The sequence below is a fragment of the Narcine bancroftii genome, chromosome 13, assembly GCF_036971445.1.
Source record: "Narcine bancroftii isolate sNarBan1 chromosome 13, sNarBan1.hap1, whole genome shotgun sequence".
NCBI classification, from domain to species: Eukaryota; Metazoa; Chordata; class Chondrichthyes; order Torpediniformes; family Narcinidae; genus Narcine; species Narcine bancroftii.
In genome coordinates, this window is record NC_091481.1 from 76,776,531 (window position 1) to 76,795,568 (window position 19,038).

Here is a 19,038-nt window from a genome sequence, read left to right on the forward strand (position 1 = left end):
GGTCTTACTAGATAGTTCCCAGGAGTATGTCATTGGGAGTAGCCATGCTAATAGGCTTTTTCCTTTCTTCCTGTTGTACTTGAAGTAATCATTTCCAGCTGTGTTGTTGAACACCATGATTTAGAAGACACTTTGACCTGTTTCACGCGGAGAATTTTTCAAAGTTTTGAGCTGATTATATCTTCGAGTCATACAGCATGGAAATTGGCTGTAGTCAGGCCCTGATTCCTGTGCCCTCTTTAAGGGCCCCTGTTCCCACACTCCTTTTAAACGCACTAGAACATTTATTAAACTTTTGTGCAACGTTGAGGAAAAACTGAATCGGAAGTGCATTAGGTGTTAATAGAAGTAAAATCGAATTATGATGCTGGATTATCAGTTTTAAGGAACATGGAGACTGGCCATCTTCACATTGGCTTTTAATTATATACTTCAGCATGCATTGATGTCCTTCACAGACACTGACTGACTGACCTTTGTTCTTGCTGTAGAATTTGTGAATACTGTATAGAACACAGCACCTTCAATCACCTTACACTCCAGTAGAGGGCAGCAAGGACTTAGCTGAAGTAAAACAGAAAGGCTGGAGGATCTCAGCCGGTTCTTAGAGAACAAGGGGAACAGTTGAGGATCCTGTCCTCGCTTGGCCAAGCTTTCAAATTTTCACTTCACTTCTGGATTCCAGAAGTTAACAGGAGAGAGACAAACTATGGCTGTATGAACTTGAAAGTTGGTTGGATTTCAATAGGTTACAGCCTCCAATATTTAAAAAGTAAGAAATTGAGTGAAACAATTTCATTTTGTTGAGGCGGAGTCTGAAAAGTAGAGCCAGGGTTTTGCGAGTGAAGTCAGGAATCTGGTCTGCATGTAGAGAGGGATGGAAACTCTGCCACAAGCTGGAGTTAATTTAAAGAACTTAAGAAATCGGAGGAGGAGTCGGCCATCCGGCCCATCAATCCTGCTCCACCATTCAATGAGATCGTGGCCGATCTGATGATCGGCTCATCTCCACCTACCTGTCTTTTCCCCGTGTCCCTTAATTCCCCTATTATGTAACAATCCTTGTCTTAAATATATTTACTGGGGTCGTCTTCACTGCTTCAAAAGGCAACGAATTCCACAGATTCACCCCCCCCCCCCCCACCCCCCCCCCCCCCCCCCGGAAAAGCAGTTCCTCCTCATCTCTGTCCTAAATCTACTACCTTGGATCTTGAGGCCATATCTTGTAGTTCTAGTCTCCCCCCACCATTGGGAACAATGTACCGACCTCTATCTTTTCTATGCCTTTCATAATTTATTACGCTTCTATAAAATTCCCTCTCATCCTAAATTAAGCGAGTGTAACTCCAGACAACTCATTCGATCCTCAAAGGCTAATCCCCTCATTTCTGGAATCAACCTGGTGAGCCACCTCTGCACCCCCTCCAAAGGAATGCAACATATCCAATGTCTTGGAAACCTCTGGCCCAAGAGTGCTCAAAGTAGAAAAGGAGCATTTGGGGGTTGGTGGTGTTAAACTTGAGTCCATGCATCAGAGGCAGAGAGTCTTCCACCCAACCGTCTACCCCCCCACCTACTTGCCCCAATCAGGCTCTTCCTGCTGCCCTATCTGTGGAAGAGTCTCACATTGGCCTCTCACCCAGAATACTGTCAAGTTTATTGTCATCTGATTTCACAAGAATAACCCGATGAAACAGTGTTCTGTCCTCGGTGCAAATTCGCAGTGACAAGCCAGGCATAATACACATACAGGCAAACAATACACACGCAGGACAGGTATTCATATATTCAACTAAATAAATAAATATATTTTGCTTCATGAATATGAAAGACTGGAATGGTCAATTTGAGTAGTTCCAGGGGTTGGTCAGAATTCTCACTGCCCATGGGAAGAAGCTGTTCCTCAGCCTGTTGGGGTTCATTCTGATACTCTTCCCCGACGGGAGCAAGAGGTTCCCGATGGGACAAGTAGGTGGGTAGATGGTGAGGTGGTTCACATCTTCTGCCTCTGTGTCCTTGATGCGTGAAAGATGCTGTGTGTGGGGTGAAAAGTTCCCTCAGTGCCCTCATCAGACAACGATTCTGGTAGATCACATCAATGGTGGGGGGGGGGGGGGGGGAGGGGAGGTCAACTCCAGTGATCAAGTCAAACTAGCTTCCATTGACTTGATCAAGTCAATCAAGCCAATGGAAGCAAGTCAAACTCATTAAGAAAGATTTTTACGAACTGAATATTGTGAAGGGAGATGGGTGGAAGTGGGGTGGGGGGGAAGCCACAAACCCATTGAATGCTGGAACATCCAAGGGCAAAAAGTGGCAGCCTCCTGCTAAAGCTCCAATATTGTCCAATGTCCTTCACTATCCATTTGGAGCATTCTGCCTGAGGTGAGCAGAATTAGAGCAACATCATTGCTGACATACAACTCCTGTAATCCTCCTTAAGCAGAGCTAAAAACAGGCCTGCACTCTGCCAGTTCCACTCTCATGTAATACCCCCATGTCAATAATAATCTATCGACCTGCTTAATCCTCTCGCAGTCCCTCCATAAACCCTTTCTGTTCACATTGGACACAACTCTAACCTTTAGCTAAGTGTGCACCATTCCTTTTGTTTTAATAGATTGATGGAAAACTATTAAGGCTTCACATGATAATTGGGACTGTTGTTGCCATGACAATTTTGAATTTCAAAGCAACGGGGCATTACTTTGGCAGAATGGAAATTCACTATTAGTATTTGGTAGCTATTGAATAAAAAAAAATGAGTAAATTAAACACTTCCTGGGACTGTAAGGCTGTCAGCTGAGATGCTAAAACAAGGCTAGTATTTTGAGGAAGTCCCCAGCTGTCCTGTTCATCATCAGATCATTGGAGTCGGATAGCACAGGAATAGGCTATTCAGCCCATCATGCCAATACTGACCATTAAGTACCCGTTTTCATTAATCCCATTTACCAACACCTGGTCTGTAGCCTTGGAGATTACATAAACACAGAACACTGCAGCAAAGGCTCCTCGGCCCTTGATGTTGTGCCAAACCATATATTCCTCAAAAAATATGTACTAAACCCTTCATAACCCTCTATTTTTCTTTCATCTGTCTTAAAAGTCTCTTAAATGTCCATAATGCTTCAACATCGGCCACCATCCCTGGCAAGGCATTCCAGGCACCCACAACTCTGTGTAAAAGAACAACCCCCCCCCATCGATGCCTCCCCTAAACTTTCCTCCCTTCACTTTGTACACATCCTCTGGTGTTTGCTATTTCTCTTGTAGAAAAAAAGGTGATGGCCGTCCACCCTATCTACACCTTTGGTCCTTTTAATATTTAAATATTAAATATAGCATGAACAGCATGAACATTGATTCCAAAAATCTACTATGGAGTAAAGTTTACTACTGCTTATCCCAGCTCTGTCCCTCACAGTTTTGAAGACCTCTTTCGGTTACCCCAACCACTCCCGGCCCCTCCAGACTTCTCCACTCCAAGGAAACTAACCCCAGAATATTCATTCTCGCCAGAACTGTGATACCTCATCCTAAGTAGCATCTTGGAGAATCACCTCTGCCCCCTCTCCAGAGAGATCATGGCTTTCCATAGTGTGGAAACCACAGCTTTACCCCAGTATTTCTAATGCAGCCTCACCGATGTTTTATAAAGCTGTACCATAACTTGCCAGCCTCTAAGTTCTTTGCGTTCTTACCATCCTATCTACCTGAGTGCCACTTTCAGTGCGTTTGCTATTTCAAGCAGATTTGACTGCACGTATTACCTGGAATACAAGCAACCAACCAGCAGGCCTCAAGTAACCAGCAAAAAGATCAAGGAACATAAATAGGAACAAAATATGAAAGTTCAAAATTGGCTTGCAGTTAATTCGCCAATCCCTGTGACGTGCTACCTCAAGCAACCGGAAAATTCCCTTATCCAGCATCCTATAGGCGGCGAATACCAGGGGTTTTACTGTAAATTGAATGCACTGCATGGAAACACTTTTGAGAGGTGGAATAAAGCAACAGGAGCAAGCGGAAGTTTTATAAGAAGGAGCAATCTCCCACTCCATCTCATGCTGCATGGTACTCCCTCAACCCTGATTTTGTGTCCCAAGTTATGGGTGGAAAATTAGGTCCATTAGGTTTTTACACCATGGTAACTATCACCAGCTGAATAGCAGGCAATGCAGAGAATAGTTTACTCTGAAAGCACAGAATTGTCGTGGCGAGGCATTGCATTCCATTTCTGAAACTAACCAAATTTATTGTGTTCGTGGCCTGGCCAAGCTAAGGAGCTGAGCAGACGTGCTCTGAAAGAGCTCTCCACAAAAAGCTGGTTAGCTCAAACCCAGAATTTTAGCATCAAACTAGTGCCAATCGACCAAGGAGACCAAAAGCCAAAACTGAAGAAACAACAAGTCAGCCAGGAACATCGAGTGGAAGCTCAAAGCGGAGCAACTCTGGAGGGGCCTTGGGACTGGCTGAAACCAGCAGAGCTGGGGGTGGGGTCGGCCCCAAGATGTAGCCTCCATCCTGAACAAGTTGGAAATTATGAATTGGCAATGAGAGACATAGCAGAAAAGGTCATGGAAATTAAAGAAGTCATAGAAAACTTAATGGCGCCGGGCATCTTCCCCTTCCCCTCAAGGAAAGGGCCTGCACGCGCTAAGTATGAACAGCTGCCAGAGAGTGACGCAATTTCTGGTTTCCAGTGGTGGGAACAGGGAGCGCCTTTAAAACTCTCAGTGGGCAAACAATAAAGCAGCAAGTTTTGGAACGAATCTGTCAACTGCTGGTCTCGTTAATTGCTCTGTAGCGCGAATGCTACATTGGTGACCCCAATGGTCCAAAAGGTATTTTGGACCCAACAGCAGCAGTAAATGCCGTTGTGTTAAAACTTCCTATCTTTGACGCTGCAACCCCACACTTGGTTCAGTCAAGCAAAGACACAGTTCTAGATAAGACAAATAACATTGGTCTCCACGAATTACTTCCACGTGGTGAGTGAGGTCCTTGGACCAGGAAACCCACTACCTGGGTAGATGATTTCATTCGTGCTCCACCAGAGGAAGGCAAATATGCAGCTCTGAAAGCACTGCTACTCAGCACCTTCAGACTCTCCAGACGCGAAAGAGGAGCCAGGCTGATGCACCTGGATGGTCTGGGCAACAGGACCCCGTCAGCTTTAATGGACAAAATGCTGGCGCTGGCAGAGGGACCCAAGCCTTGCCTCGTGTTCGAACAGGCATTCCTTGAGCAACTGCCCGATGACATCCAGCTGATGCTGGCAGACACAGACTTCAGCGAACGCCGGAAGGTAGCAGCCAGAGCAGACATCCTCTGGAAAACCAGGAGGGGAAATGAAGCTGCCGTCAGCCAGCTGCACAGAACAAGGACCCCGCAGCTAGGACACAGGAGCGCCACCAACCCCGACAGAAGACGGAGGACACAGGACCCATGGTCCTCCACCGTCAGAGAAAGGGTACAGAAGCCTGCCGCTGTTGACCACCCTGCACGCTTCAGGTAAATGCCAGGGCCAGCCACTGCTGATGGCTTCGGCGGCTGGGCACCCAGACAGCCTGCTACACGTGCCATTTTCTCATGGACACGGGAATAAATTAGCGTCATCCCACCCCCTGCACTAGAGACAAGGACCAGACAGTGTGGACCCACCTTGAGTGGGCGCATCAAACACGGCAATCGGCCGAGTACTGGAACAACTCGTGGTTGGACACCAGAAGCCCTTGCCTTTAGTAGACATTTAAGACGACTCAAGTTGAAATACATCACTTTCTACCTGGCGATTCGGCACTTCAGATACTTTCTGGAAGGCAGACCGTATACAGCTTTCACAAGCACAAGCCACTAACCTTTGCATTCACCAAGATATCAGACCCCTGGTCAGCCTAGCAGCACCAGCACCTTCATATATATCCATGACAGCGAACCAGCATGTCTCTGGTAAAGACAATGTTGTGGCAGACCCTCTATCCAGGCCAACCATTGGCACAGGGGATCAACTACTCAGAACTAGCAGAGGCACAACGAGGAGACACACAGCTACAGGACCGCAGTCTAAGGCCTGCAGCTGCAGGATCTACCTCTGGGTCCAGGTGAGCAGATACTCCTTTGCGATACAGCCATGGGCCATCCCCAGCCCATCGTCCCAGCATCCCAGCCCACATCACGTCGGACAGAGGGGCCCAGTTCACATCAAGCCTGTGGGCCATCGTAGCCAGCTTGTTGAGGAACCAGCTACATCACACCACAGACTATCCCTCGCAATCAAACGGCCTTGTGGACCACTTCCTCAGGCACTTGAAATCGGCGCTTATGGCGAGGCTGAAAGGCCCAAATTGGGTGGATAAGCTTACCTGAGTCCTATTTGGGATCCACACACCGCCCAAAGAAAACCTGCAAGCTTTTTCAGCCAAACTGGTCTACGGAAACCGACCCCCCCCCCTCCCGGTAGTCTTTGGTGAGTTCCTACCTGCCCTGAGGGGGGCAAGAAGCAGACACCATGACAGCCCTGAGCAAGCACCGCAAAAGAGTGGGTAACCTGGCACCGAGCCCGACCTCCTGACACGGATGAACACCGACCTCCATTCCCAGACAATTAAAGGACTGTGAGTATGTCTTTGTTAGAGGGGGTGCACACTGGCCACCACTGCAGCAGCCATATGTAGGGCTTGGTTTGTGTAGGACATGGGGGGTAAAGAGGAGGTGTTCACGATTGACCGATTGAAGCCAGTGCATGTGGACTTGGAAAAGCCGGTTGAAGTCCAAGCACCCAAGCGTAGGGGCAGCCGCCCAAACAGAAGACAGTAAAGACTTTGGATTGTGGGGGGCAAGATTGCCAGTTCTGGGGTGGGGGTGGGGGTTAGTGGCAACCAACACATTATAACGCGCGTGTAGTTGGAGCAGCCTAAACCAAGATGGCGCCAGGTATCTTCCCCCTCCCTTTCCCTCAAGGAAACAATAAAGCAGCAAGTTTTGGAACAAACCCGTTGGCTGCCAGTCTCATTATTCACTCCGTAGCGTGAACTCTACAATATAACAAAGAACAAATACAACACTTTTGTAAAGGTCTGGCAGCCATACCTGGACCACATAGGGGCCCAGATACAGTAATAAAAAGGGTATAAAAGTAACTATTATATATTTAAAAACATAGTTTCCCCAACTGTACTCTATATACCTAAAATATATGTAAGCTCTGACAGTGAACGGATCTGTTTGTTTGGAAGGGGAGGAGGGAGGGAGGGACTACTTTTGTTTTTGGTTGTTGTGTTTGTGAGAAAAAGTTTAATATCTTGAATATTTAAAATGTGACTATATATACTTTTGGGGAAAAAATCAAAAATAAAATATTCCAAAAAAAAGTTATTGTGTCCACTTCTGGTCACTTCATCAAAGGAACGATGCGGACGTTTTAGAGAGAGTGCAGAGGAGATTTTCCAAGATGCTGCCTGGTTGGGGAACATGTCTGATGAAGAAACGTTAAGCGAGCTGGGGCTTTTCTCTTTGGAGTGATAGAATATCAGCGGAGATCTAATAGAGGTTCCCATGGGCAGTGAGAAAGCAGAATGCCAAAGGAACTGCACACATTAACCATCTGAGAGACTTTCACAAAAGCACATTATTTATTTGTCTTCATCAGTGGTTTTCAAACGTTTTCTTTCTACTCACATCCCACCTTAAGCAATCCCTTACTAATCACAGAACACCTATGGCATAGGGATTACTTAAGATGGGATGTGGGTGGAAAGAAAACGTTTGAAAACCACTCCTTGAATCGTCCCTAATTGACTCGTTATGTGCCCGGTTTCAGAACTCCACAGGAAATGGGCCGATGACCATTTTTCTCCAGCAAAATACTTCAGTAACCATCGGGTCCAGAGCAGTGATTCTCAACCTACCCTTCCCACCCCCATCCCACCTTAAGCCATCCCTTACTAATCACAGAGCACCTCTGGCCTAGGGATGACTTGAGGTGGTGTGTGAGTGGGAAGCAAAGTGGGAACCACCGTCCTGCTCAAACCCACCAATTAATTTCAGCTTCCAGAGCTTTAGCCTCTTGTCCTTACCCCTTTCTAGCTCCTGATCAGCTTTCAAATTTAAACTGTCTGTGACAGGAGATTGTTTTAAATTTGAATATTCCACTAATTATGATAATAATTCAGTAGATAATCAATTTATGCAAATCATCATGAACATTCACACAATCTTTTGATTTATGCAAATCCTTGGCCTGGAACTGAATCTGCTTAATTATAAATTGGTGGCAGTCCTGCAGAATTGCTCATGGCTCACTAATGTTTATTAGGGGAGGAAATCTGCCATGCTTACCTGGTCTAGTCTCTGTATGACCCCAGACCCCATTGCAACGTGGTCACCTCTTTCACAAACCCAGAAACCCACTCATCAAAATGATGATGGTCTTGGCCACAACTAAACATCTCTGATGCTGTCAATTGGAGGATAAATTTTGACTGCAGGATATAATGGAAAACATTCCACCCGCCCCCATCCCCTTCATCAAAGCTGCATTCAAGTTTAGATTTTTAAATTTAGACATACAGCACAATAACAGGCCATTCCGGCCTATGAGCCCGTGCCGCCCAAATGCACCCAATTGACCTCCAATCCCGGTACATTTTGAACGGTGGGAGGAAACCAGAGCACCCGGAGAAAACCCACGCAGGCATGGGGAGAATGAACAAATTCCTCACAGGACAGCACCGGATTCGAACCCATGTCACTGGCGCTCTAATAGCATTGCACCAACCGCTGTGCTAACCGTGCCGCTCTAGGAGACAGCAGACTGAACCCCTGGGTCGAGTTCAACCTACTGAGTTCCTCCAGCAAGTTGCGTTTTGCGATTTTTCTGACATCCAGGTAAGTTAAGTTTATTGTTCTCTGGTCCTCGGTGGAAAACACGCAGACACACAACCCGACATAACACACATACAGACAAACAATGCACATGCAGGACAAGTATTCATATGCACAAATAAAGAAATAAATATTATTTCATGAATATGCGAGTCTCAGATGGTTAGTGTGAACTTTGGTTGTTCAGCGTTCTCTCTGCCCGTGGGAAGAAGTTGTTTCTCAGCCTGGTGGTTCTGGCTCTGATCCTCCTCTATTCTTTCCCAACAAGAGCAGTTGAAAGATGCTTGTGTGCAGAGTGGAAGGGGTCCTCAATTATTTTGCACGCCCCCTTTAGACAACGATCCAGGCAGATCACATCAATTGGGGGGGAGGGGGGTAGGGAGACTCCAGTGATCGTCTCCTGCACTCTTATGGTCCTGTGGATTGACTTCCAATCCATTTCTCCGCAGCAACCGTACCCACACTGTGATGCAGCCGGCCAGGATGCTCTGGATAGAGCTCTTGTAGAAGGTTGACATGACAGTGGCCGGTAGCCCTGCCCTCTTCAGTCTTCTCAGGAAGTGCATCTTCCTGACAAGTGAGGAGATGTATGTGTCCTCTATTTAACACCTCAATGATGCATGTGGTGTTTCTTCAGGACTGAATTGGAGAACCAGACTGAATTTTTGTGACGTTCCTGGAGTGGGGTTTGACCTCTATTTTGAGATCAAGAGTGTAACCACTGAGCCAGTGGTAAGAGACGCTTTGTATCTCCCAACAGTTCGGGACATTTGAGTTTGGAGCTAATTATGGCAAGAACATTCAGAACTTGGCTACTTATAAGTAATATTAATATACTATAAATTCCAGCATCAATTGCTCCTTTGTTAACAAAATCCTAACCCCCAATTAACCCCATTTAATGAGACATTATCTTGCTGATCCCTCATGCAGGTGCACCATGAAATCTTGTGGCACATGGGGCAGTGGAATGGTACAAGTAGAACATCTGCCTTGCAGCTCCCATGACCTAGGTTCGATCACAAGATAAAGGAACAGAAGTAAGTCATTCATCCCATCGAGTCTGCTCCGCCACTCCACCCTGAGCTAAACTGTCCTTCCATCTAGTTCCATTTCTGGCCTTTTCCCCATGATATCCTGACTAATTAGATACCTATCAATCTCCCCCTTAAACTCCCCCAATGATCGGGCCTCCACAGGTGTAGATGGCAACGAAATCCACAAATCCATGACCGTCTGGCTAAAGAAATTTCTCCACATCTCAGTTTTAAATGGGTACCTTCTAATTCTAAGACTGTGCCCTCTTGTCCTGGATTCACCCACCAAGGGAAACATCTTATTTGATCACATCTATGTGGAGTCTGACCGTTCGCTCTTGAGTTTAGTCCAAGTGCTCCGGTTTCTTCCCACATCCCAAAGACATGTATGTTGGCTGGTTACACTGGACAACGAAGATTTTTCTTCCTCCACACTTTTGGGTGCATTTAATAATGAAAATCACCATAACATTTCCTGGCATATACCATTTTTTCATATATTTGTGATTTCCCGTCATATTTTAAGTCTACTTCAAACAGGCAAATCTATGATGTGAACATGTCATTTTCTGCATTTGCACTTGGACTCCTTCCCAGCCGGTCTCGGTGCGGTCGGTGACAAACACGGTGAAAGGTTTCACCAGGACATTGCGACCCTGGAGAAGCAGGATCAGGGTAATTGGAATCCATCAGTGCCGGCCGACCATTGATGGACACTGACAGGAGAGGCATCAGATGCTGAGAACAAACGAAAATCAGCGGCAAAACATTTTTAGGTCAGTCGAACTAACGCAACGTGTCAGCAATGTTATGCAATTGAACACACTGAATTCAATAAAAATTTTAACGCTTCTCCAATTTCCTACGTGATGCAGCAAATCTGAACTTATCTTTGTGTTCAGCTTGAATTTATCTTTCATCATCCCAAATGTTTTTTCAAGAAGCAAATCTTTTGAAAAAAATTGTTGTCCAGTGTAATTTTCCCACTCAAACCTATTGCTCATGTATCGCTGAGGGGGAAGAATCAGGACTGGGGAGGGCAGGGGTTGATGGCAACGTGATTCGTGTAGGATCAGTGAAAAATTGGCATGATGGTTGTCGCAGACCTGAGGGGCTGAAAAGGCCTGGGCTTTGAGACTGTGGCTCTTTGAATCCACCTGGGACGATTCCAGTTCCAACTTCTTGGATGAACAATCCAGTTATGATTAGCAGGGAGAGTCTATTGTCAGACATATAATTGCAATTTAAAATGCACTGAAACTCTTGTTTGTCTTGGTCACACAGGTACATTAAATACAAACACTAAGTATAAATTAAATTTGCAGGTGAGGAGAAAAGGATAGATAACTATTCACAGTTGCAATCAGTGCAGAAAGAAGTGTGATGTTACAATAGTGCAGACAGGTCTTTGTTGGTCCTGGAGAGTGTTATGGGGTTGTTCAAGAGCTGATAGCGGTTGGAAAAATTGTTCTTGAACCTACTGTACCTCTTGCCTGAAGGTAACAATGAGAAGAGAGCGACCATGGTGAAAGGGATCGTTTATAATGCTAGCTGCCTTTATGATGTACTGTGTGAATGGCTCCACGCTCTTTGGAGGGATCACACACTCCAGAGAATGATAAGAAGCAGCCACAGGTTGGATAAAGCTCCAGGTTTAGTCAGATTTCAGCTTTATTGTCAGAGTACATACATGGCATCACGTACAACCCTGAGATCCTTTTCCTGCGGGCGAGGCAGAATTACCACTTATGGTGGTACAGAAAAACTTGTACATGACAAACACGTAAACAATTAAAGAAATGTAAACAATCTGTATGCAATACGTCGAGAAACAAAACATCGATACAGTGCGAAAGTTTGAGTTTGTCGTTGAGGAGCCTGACGGTGGAGGGGTCACAGCTGTTCCTGAACCTGGTGGTGCAAGTCTCATGGCTCTTTCCTGACGGCAGCAGCGAAAACAGAGCGGGTGCCGGGTAGTGAGGGCCTTTGATGTTTGCTGCTGCTCTCCGAAGCCAGCGTTCCCTGTAGATGTTCTTGATAGTTTTGCCAGTAATGTCCTGGGCTGTGCCCACTACCTTTTGCAGGGCTTTACGCTCGGGGGCATTGGTGTCCCTGTACCAGCTGGTCAGCGCACTTTCCACCACACGTCTACAGAAATTTACCAGGGGTTCCGATGTCGTACCAAACAGCTGCAAACTCCTGAGGAAGTCAAGGCACTGGCATGCTTTATCACTGTTCCTCACCAGGGTAGCGTGGGTGGTGCAGCCAATAAAGCTGCTGGCTCAAAGCCAGAATGACTCCGTCTAATTCATGATCTCTGCGGCTGTCTGTGCGGAGCTTGTATGTTCACCCCATGATCGTTTGGTGTCCCTCTTACATCCCAATGAGTTCAGATTTGTGGAGTGATTGGTCTTAAGGTTGCAGGTGAAGGTATTGATGAGAATGTGGAGAGAATAAAACTGGAAGGAATGTCAATGGATTGTCAAGTCTGTTGTCATCTGATTGCAACCCGACCAAACAACGTTCTCCGGTCCTCCGTGCAAAACTTGCGGACACCCAACCAGACAAAAATGCACCTACAGACAGACATACACGTGCAGGACAGTATTCGCTTGGTGGAACTCAATGGGCTGAAAAGCCTGTTTTTCTGCTAAACCACTTTCTCCCTTGAAGTGTTAGACAAATTGCCAATTTTATTAAAATCTTCTGCAAAGGCAAGATTGCAGCACAACACTTATGTAGGGAATCTTAGCCATGAGGAGAGTTCGACATTTGGGATATTTACTTTGGCTCACACAAGCCTGATGGGAGAAGGGGTGGGGAATATCTTTCCACCTAGGGAGAGGTGGGGGGGGGGGGTCTGCAGCCTACAGCCTGAAAGTCTGGAGGTAGAAGCCCTCAGTGTATTTAAACAGTGTGCCGTAATTGACAAGGAATTGGATTGGTTTTTACCAGCCGACACAGCCATGATGGGCTGAATGGCCACCTCCTGTATTGTAATATGACTTTGGGGCCATATGCTAGGAGATGCCAACGCCACTCTATTGCCCTTTTTACAGTACAGTCTCTATCGTGCAGTCGGATTATATATAACCACCTCATCTTGCTAGCAGTTTGGCAAATTCAACACATCACCATCATTGTTTCTTATTTTGGACCCCAAACAAGTCGAAGAATCTGGGGACAAGCCAGGAGTGTGGCAGCGGGCCAAGCAAAATCTCATAAGAACAGCATCGTGGGCACAAGTGGATGAGCGTAAGAGGAGTCGGCCATCCGGCCCATTGATGAGATTCGATGAGACGAAGGCTGGTCTGATGATAGGCCACCTCCCTGCCTTTGCCCTTTATCCCTTAATTTCCCCACAAATGTAAGAATCTATCTAACCTTGTCTTCAATACATTTTCTGAGCCAGCCCCCACTGCTTCCATGGGCAATGGTGAATTCTATAGATTCCATGGTGAATTCCATAGATTCAGAACCATCTGGGAAAAGCAGCTTCCCTTTATCTCTACTACCCCTGAGTCTGGGCCACCCAAGTTACACCCCATTAACCTAACACCCTGGTGCATTTTGGAGGGTGGGAGGAAACCCGATCCCCTGGAGAAAATCCACGCAGACACAGGGAGAATGTACAAACTCCTTACAGACAGCATGGGATTCGAACCCCCGGTTCTGATCGCTGACGCTGTAAGGGAGTTGTGCTAACCACCTTTCATAATTTTATATGTTTCTTTAAGATCTCCTTTCATTCTTTTAAATGAAGAGAGAGCCTTCCTCGTCCTGCACTTATCTATTGTACACTGTTAGCAATTAATCAGCGCTAAACAGTTTCATTTGCATTTATTAAAGACCACTGACATGGTCTTTGCCCTCAGACAACTCCAAGAAAAGTGTAGAGAACAAAACAAAGGACTCTACATCACCTTTGTTGACCTCACCAAAGCCTTCGACACCGTGAGCAGGAAAGGGCTTTGGCAAATACTAGAGCGCATCGGATGTCCCCCAAAGTTCCTCAACATGATTATCCAACTGCACGAAAACCAACAAGGTCGGGTCAGATACAGCAATGAGCTCTCTGAACCCTTCTCCATTAACAATGGCGTGAAGCAAGGCTGTGTTCTCGCACCAACCCTCTTTTCAATCTTCTTCAGCATGATGCTGAACCAAGCCATACAGTTACCATTACAAAAACATCTGAGGCTATTTTTTGGGGCCTTATCAGGCAAAATAAAAAGGAATGAGGTATTAAAGCTGGTGACTAAAACCTCGGAGAGAAGGGAAGGCTGCAAGGAACATCTTAAATCAATGTTGCTCCTTAGCGGAGCTGTACAATGCAATCCAATTTGAAAACAATTACTGGTTTGTTCCCAACTTAATCCCAATTTGCTGCTGACAACGTTCAGGTTTATTTTCAACTCACTCTGGGTCATTTTTAATCCCTTCAGAGGGAGGATTTATGGGTAAGGGTTTATAAGTGCCATATGGCGGTGTGGCTACTAACCTGGCCACGAGTCGAATCACAGTGGCCGCTGATTCCCTCCTGGTTTGAAGCGCAATCTCTAATAACTTTATTAAAATGACTGGAGCTCTGGGCACACGGTTGCAAGCTCTGGGCTACCTGGATTTCAAATCCCTGAACTCTGATATCTTGGGTTGCAGATTCTGATTGGCACATAGTCTCCCATTGCCAGGGGGAGACTCCACCGGTGCAGGCTTGGCATCAGATTCAGATTTAGATTTATTGTCAGAGTGACATCACGTACAACCCTGAGATTCTTTTTCCTGCGGACGAGGCACTACCACTTACTGGTAGTGCAAAAACCTGTCCTCAACGTACACACGTAAACAACCTGACTGTGCAATACAGAGAGAAACAAAAACATTGATAAAGAGCCCATAAATGAGTCCCTGATTGAGTTTGTCATTGAGGAGTCTGATGATGGAGGGGTAGCAGCTGTTCCTGAACTTGGTGGGTGTGAGACTTGTGGCATCAGTACCTCTTTCCTGATGGCAGCAGCGAGAACAGAGCGTGTGCTGGGTGGCATGGATTCTTGATAATTCCTGCTGCCTTCCGACAGTGGTGTTCCCTGTAGATGTTCTCGATGGTGGGGAGAGTTTACCCATGATGCCCCATGATTGCCTGTGATGCCCTGGGCTGTGTCCACAACCTTTTGCAGGGCTTTTTACTTGAGGGTATTGGCGTCCCCATACCAGGCCATGATGCAGCTGGTCAGTACAGTGGAAAACTCACAACTCACTTGGAAAGCTGCAAAAATTTGATTCAATGTTCAAGGATTATAATTAGAAAGAGCATGCTTTGTACAAATGGCAACTGTGTTTCCTCCATCACAATAAACCACAGGCTAGAGTTCAGTCTAATTCCATAAATATTTGTGCTTGATTTTAAAATACTTGATGTCAAATCCTCCGTGGACTATCCCTCCTAATGACAGTGACTGGCCTTCGAATTCTGACTTTCAATCACATGAGGATTGGCACCAGTTGCTGGGCCACAGCTAGGAAAATACTTGAACTTAAGACACCTATTACCAGCCAAAATAGAGAGAAATGCAACTAGTTGGGTGCATCAGACAAAAACGGGGTGTTCGTTCAAGATTCAAGATTATTTTATTGTCATGTAATAAAAGAGAAAATACGATATTGCACAAAATTTCCTTTGGCCTACTGAAAAGCAGCAAAAATTTGGTGTCACCAGGAACTGCCCAGCGCCCCTTACAGTCAGAGAACGAGGAGCAAAACAGTGTTCCCACCCACCTAACCCCCCCCCCCACCCAAGTCACTGAATGTCCATGGCTTCACTTCCCGATCTCCTTCAGCCCCACAGCCTTCAGTTCGATCCACCGGCAAACCCGAGCTCCAGGTGCACGTCATTGACACGATCAGGAAGTCTCCAGCACCATATCGCAAACCAGTTCCGACGCTAAATAGAGCAATTCAGGTCCTAGTTAAATTCTTCTCACTTCAAAGTTAATTGGGACATTTCCCCTACAACCCTTGGAAATTTTTAGCAAGCAATTCGCCCTTATTAATAAACCGTTCTGAAAAGAAAACATATGCTTTCAGCTTTAGTAAATCCTCTTAAGAGTTGGGACACCACGTCTACAGTGTGCATGGCTGCACTTCGGTGACTCAGGCTTTATTCAATCAGAGGGTTGTTCTGGTCTTTATAAAGCCAAGGGTCTCATTTGTCAAGACCCAAGTATGGGTCATCAAATGAGAGATGGGAGGAAAGCGGATCACTCAGAGGAAATCCACACAGTCACAGGGAGAACATGTCAACTCCACACTGACAGCTCCAGAGGTCAGGATCGAACCCAGATGGCTGGAGGCATATGCTCTATCAGTGGCATCACTAGGGGGCTGTGTCACCCAGTGCAGTAACTCATAGTGTCATTCCCACCCCCACCCCCCACTATGGACCCATTCCAGAACATACAGACAGGAGCGTATCTACGCAAAATGGCACCTATGGCAGGGGTGGATAACTTCTCACAAGAGCTGGCCTTGGTGGCCGCCATGTTGTATTTGGCTTTGGCCTTTTCATAAGATGAGAGCAAACTGGTGGACGGAGTGGAGAAGAAAGAGGTGTGTGTTCTTTGTATGTCGGGGGGGAGGGGGCTGTGGTGGCTGCAGTGGACCAGTGGAGGTTGGGAGGGGGAAGGTGGCAGCACTGACATGTAAGATAGGCTTATGAAAAATGTTTTTGTTGCTACAACTAACTACAGGGATATTTTTTTATAAAAAGTAATAAATTTCTGCTGAAACACTGCACCAAGATTTTATAGACAGTCATTCTGGTGTCACCCCCTCTGATGGTGTCACTTGGTGCAGTCCCTAGTGATCTATTACCCACTGACCTTCCCTACACCACTGTAACTGGCCCACAATGTCCCACCAACAAAGTTTATGATTACACAAGTACAACCCAACCAAACAGTGTTCTCTGGTCCTCTGGCAAAACATGCAGACACACAAACAGATGTAACACACATATAGACAGACAATACATATGCAGTATTCAGATATTCAAATAAATAAATAGATATTGTTTCATGAGTATGAGAGTCTCGGATGGAGAGTGTGAGCGGTTCCTTTGGTCGTTCACCGTTCTCACTGCCCAGTGGAAGAAGCTGTTCCTCACCTTGGCAGTGCTGGTTCTGATCCTCCTGGATCTCTTCCCTGACGGGAACAGCTGTAAGGTGCTGTGTGTGGGTGGAAGGGGTCCTCATTGATTTTGCGCGTCCTCTTCAGACATTGATCCCGGTTGATCACGTCAACGGTGGGGGGGGGGGGGGGAGACTCCAGTTTTTTTGGAATATTTTCAAAGACTCACATCAGGTCAGACAACAACACACTGTCTTTCAACACTTATCTATAAGATACACAATCCATTTTCCCCCCCCTCCCCTATGCCCCAACACAACCGAGAATAAAGTTATATAAATGATACAAATACAAAACACAAACACCGATGAGGTCAAAGACCTTTACGGAAAACTTAAGAAAAAACTGAAAAAAACCCCAGGTAATTAAATAAAAAGGTGGTGGGGGGGGGGGGGGGGGGTAAAGGGACGAAAAAAACAAGAATATGTTGTCTGTGCCACATCCCATTTCTTAGATCCCAACCGTTTCCCAGCTGGGACGGGTTGTTTTACTTCCTTCATTCCAGAGGGGTGAAATTATATCTGTGTACCTACAAAGGTGTGACCCTCTAACGAATGGATCATAGTTCATCCTTAAATCGTACCTGATTTTTTCCAGGGACTATAACTCTGCATTTTCATATTCCATCGTGTAATATTTCGTTGAGAGTCGGATTTCCACGTAACCGTTATATATTTCCAGGCTACTGATGAGGCAAACTGAATTTGGTATTTGGACAGTTTAAAACATACGTCCCCGATGTCTCCCAGAAGGTACAGTTTCTGGACCCTGTGGAAAATCCACCTTTGTAATCTTTTTCAGTATGTCCCCCAGGTCCTCCCAGAAGGATCTCACCCTTGAACACAACCAGGTTGAGTGGACAAAGGTTCCATTCTCCACACCACACCTGAAGCACGTTTCTGAGATATCTGGTTTAGGTACAGCTGGTACAAGAAATTGTATTGCACCAACCTGCATCTAGCATTGATGACTGCTGTCACACTGTCCAGACACAGGTCTGACACAATCTAACTTCCTAATTTCCCTCAACCTGAGTAAGCCCGACTTCGGGCCCTCACTTTGGGATAAATGTACCCACATACCCCCTTCGAATTAGAATTCCCATGTCACTACACATGGGCAGGATGGTCCCAATTTATCCCTTAAAAATATATCTTAGTTGCAGATAGCAGACGAAAGGTCCAATAGACAAATAAATTGTTTGAAAGACGAGCTGCCCTCCCCTTTCTGGCACCAGGAGTCCAGGATCTTAATGTCCAGAGTCATGGGTATTAAGTTCTGGGTCAAGGGTGTTTTGGGAGATAGCCCCACCTTCAATCCAATACATTGATTTATTCTGTGCCATGCCTGAAGTACATGGGTTATCTGTTTCGCTGTCCCATTTATATATAATCTCTCCTGCTATCTTTTCACCTACCTCATGTAGTCTAATTTGTGTCCAGGAGTGGGGGGGGGGGTCCCCTTCCTTCAAAGAGTGGGGTGATAAACCTCGTGGGATCTGCCCAGCAATATTTTCTGAAATCTGGGAATTTGAAATCCCAAGTCAACTTTTCCATGGAAATTCTAGCCACTTTACCGTTCCACAGGAACTTTTTGACATATCCGTTGAGCGTCTTAAAGAACCCTGGGTCAACGGAATGGGTATCAACTGAAATAGATATTGTAGCCTTCATTTTAACACAGTTAACTCTGCCCACCAAAGTTACGGACAGAGTTCTCCATCTACCAAGGTCCTCCTCTGGACCAAAGGGAGATAATTGAGTTTGAATAAGTTGCATAAATCCTTGTCTACTTTTATCCCCAGATATTGTAATGCCTTCTTGTGACCATTTGAATTGACTTTCCTGTTGGTATTGTCTATAATCCCTTTTGTCGTAATTTCACTCTTGTCCAGATTTATCTTATACCCAGAGACCTTCACATAATC

The 19,038-nt window shown here is 45.8% G+C and overlaps 1 long non-coding RNA gene across 1 annotated transcript; it reads left to right on the top strand.

Moving 5' to 3' along the window:
* Positions 1-9,613: 9,613 nt before the first annotated feature.
* On the top strand, positions 9,614-10,778 carry LOC138747966 (uncharacterized). The gene is made up of 2 exons (XR_011347759.1): positions 9,614-9,929; positions 10,524-10,778. It is a non-coding gene; the product is annotated as an uncharacterized lncRNA (long non-coding RNA).
* Positions 10,779-19,038: the final 8,260 nt, after the last annotated feature.